The sequence below is a fragment of the Melospiza melodia genome, chromosome 1, assembly GCF_035770615.1.
Source record: "Melospiza melodia melodia isolate bMelMel2 chromosome 1, bMelMel2.pri, whole genome shotgun sequence".
Classification (NCBI taxonomy): Eukaryota; Metazoa; Chordata; class Aves; order Passeriformes; family Passerellidae; genus Melospiza; species Melospiza melodia.
In genome coordinates, this window is record NC_086194.1 from 49,437,365 (window position 1) to 49,452,758 (window position 15,394).

General features: G+C 39.6%; 1 protein-coding gene across 1 annotated transcript in view; it reads right to left on the minus strand.

Annotated features, from left to right (window-relative positions):
- Window positions 1-14,738, minus strand: part of ARPP21 (cAMP regulated phosphoprotein 21) — a 361,236-nt gene extending 346,498 nt beyond the window's left edge. The window contains exon 1 of the mRNA XM_063157213.1: window positions 14,722-14,738. The gene's annotated coding sequence lies outside the window, so the exon portion shown is untranslated. The remainder of the gene's footprint in view (window positions 1-14,721) is intronic.
- Between the last annotated feature and the right edge of the window lie 656 nt (window positions 14,739-15,394).

The following is a 15,394-nucleotide window of genomic DNA, read 5'->3' on the forward strand; positions in this document are numbered from 1 at the left end:
GGACACGAGAGCACGCATGTATCTTTGAATCAGTGTTTAAGTTCTGTTAGTTCAAAAAAGGAAAGATTTTCTTTATTTTTCACTTGTAGTTAAGAAAAGCTCTTCCACCTGCCCACTGCTATTAGACCTTGGTTTTCTCTGTGCTTTTTCAGCTTCCTTTTTGACCAGCCCAGTAGAAAGGTGAAAATGGAAAGAAAAACTCCCTCAAGAGATGTAAAAACAGTGGCTGCTTCCAAACATATATCATCATTGTGTACAACAGGGAATCAAACGACTACCACTTATTTCTTCATTTAAATGATATGTTCACTCATCTTCTTATTGATTTCTTTCTTTTACAGTAGGAAAAATCTAAAGAAATAAGATGATAATACAATGTGCTCCTGCACACATACACTTCACATCAATGCTTGACGTCCTGCATTATCCAAAGCTATTAAGTAGAAGCCTGAAACTGTAGTCAGTCTTGCATAGAGTTAGAAATGCTGTACTCTTTTTAAAATCAATTTACCACTGTGCTCACCATGGTCCCTGGAGAGAGACATTAGGCCAGCCTCAGAAAAGGTTATTGAATCATTGTTTCTTCAACAATGGTTTTCAATTACAAAAAAAGGCTCCATTTTGCAAATCCTTGCTTGTGGTCTATACACGCATGCACTACTGCACAGAGGATGAATGGAAGGGATTACCAAATAATGCATGAGGTCCTGTTGACTTCACACGGGTCAAGCACTTGACTGAACTTTCAGGTTTCCAGGCTATGACCTTCAGCAAGCAGAAGGAAAAGACTGAGAATTGAATCTTTGTGACCAAAATAAACCAATGAATCAAATTGTAATGTAGTCTTAAGAGTGTTTAGGAAAGAACACTTCACACTCTACAATGGATTTGCTTAGAAGAGTCGACTCACTGGCTTTTTTGAAAACGAAGAGTAACTATGTGGTTTGTATAGCTGGGGGTAATAAGACCCATTCAACAGCCGAAGCGTAGTCTCATGTTCATTATTATTGTATCATATTCTTCTGGTGCCTAGAAGGTGCATGGCCCTTCACAGAAAAGTGAAAACAATTTTGAAAGATGCAGAGGGTCTAAATTAAACTCCCACAGTGGATAGGAGCACAAAAACTCCTATTGCAAATACTGTTATTTAGGCAGGTTTGTGTGCTTCAGAAAGCAATAAAAGGGAATGAGCACTGTCCTCATCTGTTTGCCAGGGATATCTGTACAAGAAATAAGCAAGGAACTGTCTGTGGAAAAAAAGACCTCGGGGACAAGGAGCAATTTATGACAGATAATATGTAGCAGCAGCATAAGAGTGTCCTTGAAACTTTATGACCTTTGAGGTCACTTTCAACCCAAACCATTCTGTGACTCTATGGTAAGTCTTTTGATGAGGCTTTCACATATAAGGAATGTTAAGGAAACTTCCCTGTCTGACCATTCAGGAGGCACTCTGGAAGTCACACTCCCACTACTGGATACTTTCACTGCAAAGACTGAAGCCCCTTTGCAGTGGGTGGCTCCAGTGAGCTGATGGGTGTCCTACCTGACTCCTACACACCCCACTCTCAGTCAGTCAGACCAGGCTTCCTCACTGATTTGACCCCAGGCTTCCCACCGCAGAGCCTAAAACCCCTGGATCCCTAAAGCAATTTATTAACGGTGTAATAACACAGTAACAGCTCAAGTGTTCATCCGTGCAAAGTCTGGGGTCTTCCTGCTGAGCCAGCAGCTCCTGCCATGTCTCTGGAGCTGCTGTCGTGTCTCCTGGCTGGGGACACAGGTCCCCAAGCCCTTTGTTGTGCAAAGAGACAGCAGCTCAATCTGCAGCTTGTACACCTGGCTGCCTGCACTCTATGTATTCCTCAGCTAGGAGAAAGGTCAAAGCAGGAACTACCGACAAGGGAGTTTTAGCAGGGTATTACAGAAGTGTCAGGGCTGGAGGGCAAGGGGAGACACTAAAGACCAGGTAACAGCTCTAAAGGACCATGGGAACAAGATGTAAAACCTGCAGAACCTTATCTCTACCAGACTTTATGATTTAACTAAAGGTTTGTTGGGCAAGACTCTTCCTTTTAGATGAAAAAAGGGTGACACAGCACAGGGACACCTATCCCATGACAGTCAGCAGAGGCAACAATCAGGGAGGCAGGTCTGGAGGACTCTCAAAGACTTTAACACAAATAATGGAATATATCAGCTAAAAGAAGACAGGTATGCAGCACTATTCCCTTTCTGAGTGTCCAGCTGGTATTGAAAACAAGATTCAGAAGGGAGTGTCACAGTGAGGGTAATCACAGAGAGAAATTTTGTTCCTTCAAAAGGCAGAGGAACTATGGCACAGATTAAACACTGATTCTGAAATTCCCCTCAAACAAAAAAAAAAAAAAAAACTACAGGAATTTTGTTCTCAGTCTCACATACTGCACACATAGATATGTGAAAAGAAAGAAAAGAAGGGACAATGCAAGGTAGTAAGGTGGCTCTTTTGCAGTATCTGACCTCAGCACAGAAGTGCAAAAGAATATAGGATGTCACAACTCATGTGGTCATGAATATGTTATAAGGGGGACACTTTCATTAGAGAAAATCAAATCTAGAGCTTTCCTCAGAGACTTCTTAGATGGAAGAAAAAAACTGTCATAAAATACTTTAATAAACAAACTCATAATGAAATTATATTGTTCCATCCCTCTATGGAGTGTATTAATGTCAAGCCCATTCCAGGGACAATGGAAAGGTTCACTTCAACATTTCATGAGCCTTACAGAATAACAAAATCAGTCCAAAAACTTCCACTGGTAATTTAAAAAGGATTTGGGGGGGAAGGAGTTGTAGGAGAAAGAGTCTTGAAACTGTAATATGTTAAACAAATAGATGCATCCTACACTCCGTTAGGACTCTACTGGAAGTTGCCTGTATGGTTTAATTAACAATAACCATCCACCCCCTGTTTTGCTGCTAATGTAATCTCAAAAGCACTACACTAATTCCACTTGCAGATTTTATGGTAACATTTAAATTAAAATACTCTGAGTACACTTAACTACACATTCAATGCAGATTTAATAAGGTGGTTATAGGTTCATTAAGTAGAAATTGATTATTAACTCTTTGCTGGCCTACAGATGTGAATATTTGGTAAAGAATGGTGTATTATAGAATAGACAGTCTACTTAATAAGCTAACTTCTTAGCTGGCTCCTTAACTCATCAGGCTAAACAATTTTTGTGCACTCAGTAGTGATCACAGGGTTCAAAGCTGTGGCAAAATGCCCATCATCTTCACTATTAGCAAATGTTTTATAATGTGATGGTTTGGTAGCAAAAACAGATTTTTTAGCAAGTGGATTTTGTCCTCACTAGGAAAACTATTGCTAAATTAAAATATATTGGTAGTAATAACATTACATTTTCTTCCATTTTATTGATCTTGTGAACACAGCTGCAAAGACCCTCTCTAACTCATGTGCTCCAAAAAGTGGTTCAGGAAGCAGAAATCTGATGGGAGGGCAATAGAATATTTGATAGCACAACTCAGCCCCCAGCAGACAAGAGCAGCGCTCTGCCTACACTCATCTACTCAACCCAGGGTGGGTTTCCACACTTAGGGACAAATGACAGGGGAAGCACTTCTTTAAGATCAGGAAGATACCAAGGCACACTCAGAAGTGGGGCCCATTATGCAAAGTGCATTACCACCCATAACATTCTCATGTTATCTGAGTTTCAAAAAACACACAAAAAACTGTTCACTTTGTTATTAATTAGTTATTAATAATTCTACTTTGCGTGTCTTTGGACTCCTTTACTATTGCCACTGAGCTGGGAAGCATCACTTATATGCCAATTCTCAATATTTTTCATGAAGAGGGTTTGGAGAATTCCAGTTTCATCATTCAGACTCAACAACACTTCAGGTAATTTCTTCACTATTGTGTGATATTAAAGTTTACCAGGCTTCAAGGCTGATAGAATCTATTTTAACTCAAAGTGGCAAAATTTTAAGAGCATTTCCCAGACCAAAAAAAGCATTCACCTGACCTTTTAGCAAGTTATTTACATAACAAGTAGGTGGTACTGTTTAGCGTTTCACCTTACAGATAACACTGTAAGCTTGAGCAGCTTATTACCAGCACCCATTGTGCTCTGCAGCGATATAGAAAATACTGTTTTCTAAATCTTGTTTCAAGAGCTGAATAAAAAAGAAGAAAACAACCAAAAGCCAATTGCACTGAAAAGAACATGCTATAACTCCCAAACCCTGCTGTATATTCCCCAGGCCTGACACATTCAGAGACAGCTGAGAGACATGTAGGGTTTCTACCAAGTAATTGAATGGCTTCCCTCTAAATTTCCTAAGAACAAACTCTATTGATTACTGGTTCAGCCAGAACAGCACCAATTTATTTTGTCCCATTTCATAAAAATGGAAACAAAAGCCTTCCTCTTACCCAGGTGAAGAGGTGCACAGGACAGGAGCTTCACAGCTTCGTCCTCATAACCTGCTTGCTCCAGTCCACAGATCTGAACTCAGGCTGTGTTGTGCTACTAATGGAATAATCAGGCCCCTCACACCTAATAAAGTACAACTTTATTAACTTAATTCAAGTAATTCCCTTGTGCATGTGCAATTCTTGAGCTCAGTTATAATGACTTTAATGAAGAAAGCAAATCTTTTGCTAGTTAAATGCCAAACGTGCTTTTTCCTTCAAGTTTTTCTTCTACTTTCATTAACAAGTTCCCTTTCCAAATAGCTGTGTGCATGTAAACAGTGAACCCAGATCCACATATCCAATTAACCCACGCCATACAATCACAGCACGCCTTGGGATCAGCAGCTCAGACATGCTTTTTGAGATTACCAGTGTAAAGGCTAGTTCCCTCCTCTGAAACTGAAAAAAAGAGAACATTTTACATTCCAGATAAATTAACTCATTGCCAGAATATCCTTGTTAATTGTTCCAATGATAACAAGCAGGACAGACATCCTAACATGCTAAGAGACTGCAAAAATATAACCCATTCTTTACATTATACTTACTACGTTTGCTAAACTATACAACACTTGTAAATATTAATTGTTAAAAAAGGCCTGGAAGTAATAATGGAATTTAGGATCCAAATCCAGGCCTAAGTTTCATGGCTAGCTGCAGTCAAAACTGTAGGTTAAACTAAAAGTGTCATCCCTGTTCTAACAGTCAGTAGGTTTTCTGTGTCCCAATGAAAGAAAATATTTTTTAAAAAAGCATTATTTATGAACAGAAAAAAGACACTCAAACACAACAACAAAGAAAAGAAATAGCCAGCCACCATTTCAAATATATTTTATCCAAATAGATGTCCTGAATTTACCCATGCTTGATGAAAGAAGCCATTAGTCTTTTTCTATCCTTTCTTCTTGGAAATAAAATCTGGTGTTTTATCTCATCTGACAAAGAAAGAAGACTGAAAACACCCTTATTCTGTTCCTGGCTTTATTTTATGCTTTGTGGACACACAATTAACATCCCAAAAAACTTCTTTGCGTCACACTTCAATGAACTCGAGATCTGTAATAAATCTTAAATTATACTTTACTTCTATTAAAACATTTTTCTCCTCTCTGGATCACATCTGCCAAACTCATAGATCAGCATAGGCAATATGTCTACTCTGCTATAAACAGTAAATGGAATTGGTAAACACTCACCTAATCATAGTTGTACATTTCTGTTTACGTCAAGACACATACTGCTTATTGAGTACCTCAAAGAAAAGCACTTAAACAGATGAAGAAACCTCCTCTTTATTTGTTTTAGGCATTAGCTTAACTGAAAATCCTTCAGAAATCACTTTTCAGCCTGATATTCTACAGTAGCTCCCCTGAACTCCAGAGGCCACGTCCTCAGCTCATGTGGATCACCACTGTTTCACTGACATCAGCTGAGCTTAGCAAACATGCAGAAGTGGAGGAGCTCACCCCGGCGTTGCTGTGCTATCAATTAGGGCGCTTACTAGCAATGCAAAATAAAAATAAGAGGGCTTTACTTCAGTCTTCTGTGTCGCAGACATTTCTCCATAGAAATCCTTTGTTTCGGATTTCTGCGTCTTCTGGAGGCCAGAAGCTTCAGAAGACAAGGTAAACAATTATTATCAGCTGCTGTGGAATGCAACAGGAGCACCTATTTTGATTGGTGATTGGTTCATGTTTTATTTTTATAATTAAGGGCCAATCACCAGTGCAAGCCAGGGGACTGAGTCCTTGGCCACAGCTTTGTTGTAGATTCTTTTCTATCTATTCTTAGCTAGCCTAGCTGCTCTGCAAACCTCTCTCTATATTCTATTTAGTATAGTAATAATGTATTATATATAATATCTTAATAAATCAGCCTTCTGATCAAGATACAAGATTCACCGTCTCTCTCTCACCAGCTGCGACCCACTCAGGCGCGGTAATACTTCTGCATATTTTTTTCAGAGTTGAAAAGGTGTTTGAAAGGCCTCACCTTGTCAATGAGCAGATTTTATTAGAATCATAACATGGCTTGGATTGAAAAGGATCTTAAAGATCTACTTCTAACCCCCCCAGTCTATTCTCTAATATATGATCCAAACCTACTCTCAGTTTGAATCCATTCTCCCTCATCCTGTCCCTACCTGCCATTGTAAAAAGTCCCTCTTCATCCTTCCTGCAGGCTCCCTTCAGGTGCTGGAAGGCTGCAATTAGGTCACCCCTTAGACTTTTTTATTCCAGGCAGAACAAACCCAATCCCCTCAGCCTTTCCTCACACGAGAGAGCTCTCCACCCCTCTAAGTGTCTTGGTAGGCCAACTCCAGACTCATTCCAACAGGCCAAAGATCCTTCTAGGCTGGGGACCCCAGAACTGGATGCAGGTGGCTGAGGTGACCATGCTGCTTTTGACGCAGCCCAGGATAAATTTGGCTTTCTGTGCTGACAGTGCCAGCTCCTGTCCAGCCTCTCATCCCGTCCACCACCCCCAAGTCCTTCTGGGCAGTTTCAAGACTTCTTTAACCACTGTGAGCCCTTCAGCAGTATGAATTACTGTCCTTTTAAAATGTAGTAAATAAATAAACTGTAATAAATAAATCAAGACAAATTATAAAAAAAACCAAACACTTTTTCCTTTTTGAGCCAAGTGAAAGTTTTTTCTTCCCTCCATGCAGAATTTCTTCCCTTCTCTAACATCAACAAGTTTAGAGTTTAGTCTTCCACTAACTCATCATGGTAAAACTGAGATTTCAGTACCAAAGCATTTCAGTGGGTGACAAAATGAGTGGCATCCATCAGAGAGGGGTGTTTAAAGGTATGGCAGTGAGTATTAAAGATCCCATTGACATCCATTGGGATGATCTGCCTCATTTTGTAAACAGGCTCATCCCTCACAAATGAAGCAAATGTTCCAACTGCATGCCAGCATTTGCACAGCACTGCCTCAGCCTACAGTACTTCACATGATGCTGAAAGAAATATGTTGTGTCTGAGAAAGACAGCAATCAAAAATGCAGGATTTAACTTAGCTCCCTAGTGTGCACGTGCTGTGACATAGCTTTTATTTACCTGATTCTCCTCCCCTGAAACTCTTCACTCAGAAGGCATGGGAGGGAAATCATTAAGGGAAAAGCACATGTGACTAATAGGGTCCCTAACTTGTTTTATTCAGAAGATGGATATGCCTAGGGCAAGTGTTCTGTACCAAATGATCATATGCAGTAGGAACAGCTCTAATGATAATTTCTGATACAAAAACTATATACATTGTTCTAAGAAAATGGATGAAATGTGATCATGAGAGAGCTTTCCAACAGAAATGGTGAACATGATTGCACAGAGAATCATTGAAACCTTAAAAATTGGACTTTCCCTTGATTACCCAAACTCAGAAAGATGAGTCTATTACCAGAAGAGGTGCAGTGAAAGTCTTCTAGTACAACCAGAGAAACGAGGAACCCTTTTTTTTACATAAGAAAACTAAAAAACTTGGCTAACCTAGTCAGAGAAAGGCTAAGGGGCATATGATTCCTACTTAAAAATATAACAGGGAATGAGAAGGAATAGTAAGAAATTAAAGAATTAATCAAAATAAGTACATTTGTTCAAGAACTAATAGGCATAAAATTGCCAAAATAGGTTTAGACTGAAGAATATAATAATTTGTCCAGCCTCCTGAGCTATGAGATTTTTAAATAGTAACAAAGGCAGAATAATGAATCATTTTCTAAAGTGGAGCTTGAGAGGTTTCTGTGTAATGTAATGCTACAGAGCAGATTCTGGGGCTCTGAAAACCACTATTTGGGCAACTAAATGGGATTGCTCATAGTCACAGGTGTCTGGGGGTAGCTGAAAAGTCAACTTCTTTTCCTCACTCACCTTGGAGATCTCTTCCCCTTTTACTCTCGGATTGCTTTGTGTTATTAACTTGCAAGAAATAGACAAAGTTACATATTAGTGGCACACCTGTATTTGTGTGCTCTTGAATTGAGAACAACACAAGAACAGGTGAAGATGCAAATGCAAAAGATAGTCAGAAATCATAGACAAAGAAAGCTTGCTGACACTGCAACACTCAAAATTCAAGAATGGATCAAAGCCATCAGCCTCTGGAAGGAAATCATACTGGTAATGTTCCCATTCAATCAGACAATGGATATATTTCCAGCTCAATTTGTTAAGTTTGAGTAAGAAGAAAAATAACAAAGACTAATGTTCCTGAACAAGGGAAATTATGCCTAAACTTCTCTGCAGAGGCACACAGTAGGGAAAAAAAGCCACAAGCCTTGCTCTGAATGCTGCATTCCAGCCATCCTTATAAAAACTTTACATTTCTCCTGACCTTAAAAGAAGCATTTTCCTCAGGAGAAAGGAGCAGATGGAGTCAGGCTTTCCACAGCAATAGGTTTTACCAAGAAAACAGTGGGCAGAAGGCCCTCAGGGGAATCCCTCTGCAAGCATAAAGCAACACCTCTCCTGTTGGGACATGGAAGCCCTGGAATCTTCTACAGCATGGCTTAAGCCCCAGGAATATTCTATAGCGTGGCTTAATGGTGTGTTGCTCCACAAGTACAACAGTCATTAAATTTAAACTGGAGCTTCTCTTAAGTTATTTGAATGTTGCATTAGGATGACAGCATCACAAGCACTGCTGATAACAGGGCAGAGGGGGGCTCTGTGCCACACAATTATCTTGGATGCAGAGCCATTCACTTTTGGCACATTCAGAGGAAGACAGATACAGAAAGGTTAAAGCAGAGCAGGGGGAAACAATCCTTGCTGCTCTTTCCTCTTTGTTTCCAAAAGTTAGTCTTGTACTTGCATGCACAAGTCTGCAGATGTTGTTGTGGTACACACCTCCCTCTCTGCCTTACACTGCATATTACCAACTAAGACTGAGGATTCAAATGAATCCAAAACCTGAAATTTAGGAGTTTACAAAACAGAACGAATGTTAGAGCTAAGAAGTAACCTTATGTGCCCCATAACCTACAGACTGCTGAGCAGGCACTGCTGATGCTAAAATGTTTATTAACACGCTCTGCCAGGATATCAAGTAGGTATCTTCTCTATTCCTGAGGTCACATTCTTTTTGACTGTGCTGTCAGACAACAAGATTAGCTGAAAAGCCTGTAGGTATCATGTCTGAGTTCATAGGCTCAAATATCTTACAGATGAGGATTTCAAGAGCAGGTGGTCAGCTCATTAAATCCTGACTCACGTCAGCAGACCCTCTCCTTCTTTGAGATGTTTCTTCCCCTTCCCTCCTCTCCAGCTCTCTGGGCTGGGCATGAGTGTGCCTACCCATTTGAAAGCATACCAAATGCACTCTTCAATGTGTTTGGTCCAGTCTCTCAGCACAAAAATCTGCAGCTGTTGCAGAGATGATAAGGCAGGCTTAGGGCAGAGACTAGCCAGATCTGAAACTGTTGTCATCTTGATATACAGGGCCTTAATGCCTACATGCAATACCAAAGGAATACAGGTGGAAGAGTTAAACAATTTTAAAAGCAGGGGCAAAGTGGCATCAAAAACCCCAGTATTTTCTCCTTTATTTTTTAATTTGATGTTTTTCCCAAAGTGTTTGGGATTGGCCATAGTAACTGATGGTGTTCTATGAATAAGACTGTGCTGAAATTACAATGGTTGGCCCTTTTAGATAGCAATTAACAGCAAATTGTCATTACAGAGCCCTCTGTGACAGAACTTTGTGTAAGTGGCCAAAACCACAGGATACATTTCATAATGATCCTGGCCATTAGATGAAAATAGTTTTGGCATTGAAAACATGAACAAATAGAAAAAAATAGCAACTGATTCTTAATTTTTTTGTACGCTTTGGTTGGCTGTTTTTGCCTTTGTTTCCTCCCTTCTTCTCCCCATGCAGTGAGGTAGCATTTTATTTATGGGGCTGAATGTCCAATTTTTATTAACATGGTCTGCTTTGAATTCAAGTTTGAAAGTAACACACACCACTATTTTTTTTTTCTAAGCCTGCAAACCTTCCTCTCTCATCTCTTCTCCCATTCCTGAGGAAAAGAAAGTAGCATAGAGAAAGTTTCCTTCCTTCCTGATCCCCCTATAGGGTCACACAATTCTTGCCAACAGCTCATTGTTAAAAAAGCCTTTGCTCCCTCTGCTGGCTATTCTACCCTGACATAGCATCAAAATTAGGAGTACCTGTGATATCAGTGACAAAGTTTCAATGAAACAAACATAGCTAAATACAAAACCCACAGTCATCCTCTACATAGCCTTCGAGTAAATCCAATTTGCATGTAAATAATCTGGCAGAATCACTTTATTCTCATTAACTTTACTGAATATGCCTTTGTCTCTAAAAAGATGTAGCAACAATATTGCTTCATATTTAAAATTCACTCTGTTTGTTCGCATTGTTTTTGATATTTATGCCTGAAAACAAGTTCTGGGCACGTACAGTTGGAACACCTATGTGTGCTTGTCCAGAGGATGCATTGAGCACAGCTGGATGTGGGCTGTGGTATGTATCAAGGTCCCACCACAGGGCCCAGCTTCCCTTTCAACTGTGTCACAACAAAATAAACCTGGAGAACTTTTCCCTGCTTACAGCAAGGATCATAGTTGCTCTATGAACTAAAGTTTGGAGGGAGAATTTGCTGGCAGTAATGAACAGGATTTGCAACAAAGACATTCTTTTGGCTTTTATCAGTTGCAAGGAAAAAAGTAATTGCAGTAGCATCCCATGGAAAAAATAATAACAGTAGAATTGCTCAAAAATGTTCTGCTACAAGGTGCAACTGTGTTGATATTTTTTTCCAAAACCATATCAAACTTATTATATCATGATATGTGCATGCTTTTATCCTGGTATCCAGTTTCACCTGGCATCTCAAATTTTTGAACCCATTAGTTATTATTCCTCTTATTCATGAGGAGAATAAGAATCTGCATCCAGTAATAACATTTTTGGTCTGAAGACAGTGTGACTTTGGAACCTGCTTCTATGCCCCCAAATGAGTCTGCACCCCTGTAACCACTGAAGTTGCACTAGGGGTTGTGTCAGAAGTTGTACAAGTTTCTGAAAGATGCCAGTGTGGGGGGAGTAAGGCAGAAAGAGAAGAGAGGCCTCAAAGCAAAACATTTCATCGTCTTCCAGAGGCAAATTCATCTACATAGGACTCAACAAAATATAAATTAAGTCTTAAAAACTTTCTTTTCCATAGAGGGGAAAAACCCTCTTAGTCTCCTAGGACATAAAGTATTAACAGAGTTCCTCTTGATCTGACAATCATCACTAGAAGGAAGTGTCAGCACCAGTTCAGATTTATGTTTCTGAATCTAAAATAATCACTGTTCAATCACCACTAGTCTTCCCACCTCCTTCAGGTTGAAAATATACTTGGCTTTTGTCCACAGACCCATCTGTTTTACTGGTAAGAGGTTCAAGTACAAACAAAAACCAGTAAGTGTTGTCATCGTATTGCAGGGATTCCATACTGTTGTCTCCTTCTCACAAAAGCTTCATACACTCTTGGTGTTTCTCATGGACAGCTCCTCAGAGCACTGACTCTTTCTTCTTCACAAAGTAACCAACTGACTGCAGTTCCCTTCTCAAGCAGCCACCCCACTCTGTTATAGCACTCTGCTTCTCAATGGTTACAGCTGGGGCCTGTTAAAGTCAGGCCTGTTCCCAATCTTTGCTAATTGGCCCAGCTGCAGCTCCTTAGGGGTAAGATTACTTTCTACACTATATTTTCCTTATATTCTACCCCCTACAAATAAGGCCTTAAATAGATTTTTTAAAACTCTAACCATCAACAAAGTGACAAAAAGTGCATGCTCACTTGAAAAGGAAAAAGATGGTCCAGCAAGATTTTCCCCAGGGCACTGACAGGAGCTGAGTTCCTCACGACTGCCTGTACATCACAGCAAAGTCGTAGGATATTTCAGCTGAAGATGAAAAAAGCCCCAGTCACTTCTCCCAGGCTTCCCTCAGACCTCTCCCCTCACTGAGGGAAGCCAAACTGGATCCCACAGCACACTGCTAAACTTCTGCTGGAGCCGCAGTGTGGGCATGCTTGAGCCCCACCCCAGCACAGAGGAAAAAACAAAGGGAGAGAATTCGGGCTTTTACCTCCTGAGCAGCTCATCCACATGCGTGTGCTGTGGTTTGCCGCACTGCTGGCAAACAGCAAGGTTGGTCTGACCACAGGCCCTGGGCCCTGCCACCTTGCAAACTCTGTGGTGCACATGCCTAACAGCAAAGCTGTACTTCAGGAGATTTTAAACAAAGGATACATACATATGCATTAATACACATGCATGTATATGCATTCATTCATACATATAGATACAATATATATTCACGCACACATATATTTTTATATATGCATATACACACACGTATAACTCCTAGAACGTAAATTTTAATGATGTGTATTACAAGACTGGCTGGTCCTGAAAGCTGAACAGAAAATATTGAAATAAATCCCAGAAAAGGTAGAGTCTAGAGTCAATAGCAAAGATAAATGATGCAGTCACAGGATTACAATAGATCTATTTCTTCTCAGGTACACTTTTTCTCTCATGTCGCACCCACATAATAAACAATTTATATGTGTCACAGCTATATAACCTTGTCCATAGCAAAAGAAAACACTGGCACATAATGTGACAGACTAAAAATGAGCCTGAAAAATCCCATATACAACTGAAACAAGATTTTCCTCATGAAAAAGTAGGGAGAATTTTGAAAAGCTTGAGAAATGCAATGACCCATGATCTAACACACTCTCTTTCTACAGGAGGTGAACTGAAATCTTTGCTGATTCCATGTCATCAGAGCCCTGCTCTTAAAACAACCTGAAGGAGTTTAGATCATGCTGTGTTTTAGCAAGGTCTGTGTTCCTTTCCAACTGTACTGACTCCTGCAGACTGCAGATCAGTGATATTAGCAAGTCCTTTAGGTATCCCTCGTACCTCGGTGTCATACCAAAAGATATGCTATTTAACACATTATGCATACAAGTACTCCCAAAGACAAAAGCTTTACCTCCCCTACACTTCTATTTAGCCTTAATGTTTCTCATGACAAATGTTATTAGTTCAGCCTGTTGATGATGAGAAACAATTCTAACTTGAGACTTTACCACTGAACTGTTTCTGAAGACTTTTTTTTTTGATACATAGGAAGCCATGCACAGCTTTCTAACATGAAATTCCATCTTAGAGCAAGGACTACATGTGCACAGAGAAAATCCACATTTTGAAACACACCACCTACAAAACAGCACCAACATCTAAGTCAAATAAAACCATGATCCATGATCAGGAGTGAATGTAGGGGCTCAGACAGAGGTTGCCTCCTGTGGATGTAAACGTTCCATTAGCTTCATTAGCAACAGCATTTAAGCACGTCTTCAAGAAGTATTTCTGTATCAGGGTATTATCTATCTCTCCACTTGCCAAGTATGCTGCAGGCCATTCTCTGAAAGCATCCACATCCATATTTAAAGGAGGTTTAAACTGAGCCAAGCCTGTGGGGTCAACATGTACAAACTGACACTGTGCCAACTTTTCTTTTCTTTTTTTGGTGAAATTATACAGATTCAGAGCAGATGGAGCTGGGGTCTCTTGACTTTAATTGGAGCTTATATTCACTCTTTGAATGTTTTGGTCATGCCTTTGGCTGAATGTAGTCCACACTCACTGGTGTAGCCCAGCGGAGATAACATTACTACTGCAGTATCAACTTTTGTACCCCTTGAATAGTTTTGGGGTTAATACTGCAACTAGCTTGTCACATTTCTGACTTAAAGAGATACATTAATGGGCTAAAAGTCCACACATCCTAATCTGAGCATGCATGAAATCCACAGAATTAATTAAAATTCTAAAACTGATGTATTTTTTAAAATGTCTTTCAAATAACTGAACAGAAGTCTTTCTGATATCCAGCAATCACATATGCTCCCTTACTTTACTCCAAAGACATTTCTGCAGAGAAATGCCTGCTAGTTTGCAGGAAATTCTCCCCTAGCAGGGAGTCAGATGCTTGCTAATTGTGCATCAATCCATTGACCAACACTTGCTCAGTGAAACAGACATCTGGGTGGAACTCAATACTTCCTTATTACTTCAGTGTTTGAGCCATGTCAGGACATGCACATGTATACACACAGGAAATCACCAGCAAATTTAAGGGCAATTTTCCAACAGGCTGAAGAAATAGCTTGTGAACTCCTTTACCTGATCAGCAGGTCAGACTCTGAGTCCTCATTACATCCCTGCAGGGAAGGGCTGAGTTTAAAACGTGGTGAGGTCAATATCTCATACTGCTCCAGTTCCCCTAAAAAAAAAAAAATAGGTTTTTACCATGCTGGATACAGCTGGATCAAATTTTGGATCATACCCTGAAAAGTGTTCTTCTAGAAGAAATAAAGTGCTAATGTTTCAGACATTCATTCCAGAAAAATAAAAAAAAACACTGAAAATATCCCTCTAGTCATAAAATTTCCTCCTAATTTTAATTCAAACTCAGTTTTCAGCCATATAATACTATATGTATTTGAGCTATTATTTACATTTCTATTTCCTTACAGTTTATTTGAACATCAATTTTAAATTGCAAAAATAATGGTTTGTAATGCACTCAACCAAAATTTACTTTTTACCTTGCTAATGCAGTAAACAGGAAAGTTGTTCATTTCACCCACATACAATTTTTTATAGTACTTAGAATGATTGTGAACTGAAAAATTAATTACTTCCAGAAAGTTGGGCTAAGTGTCCACAGAAAGTGCCAAACAAGAAAAATCAGTTGCTGCCTCAAAGAGTTTGTAATAAATTGCAGAACAGGTGGAAGAAAAGAAACACTATTCTCTTGGCATTACAGCTGGCTGGAACTAAGCTCAGAATGATT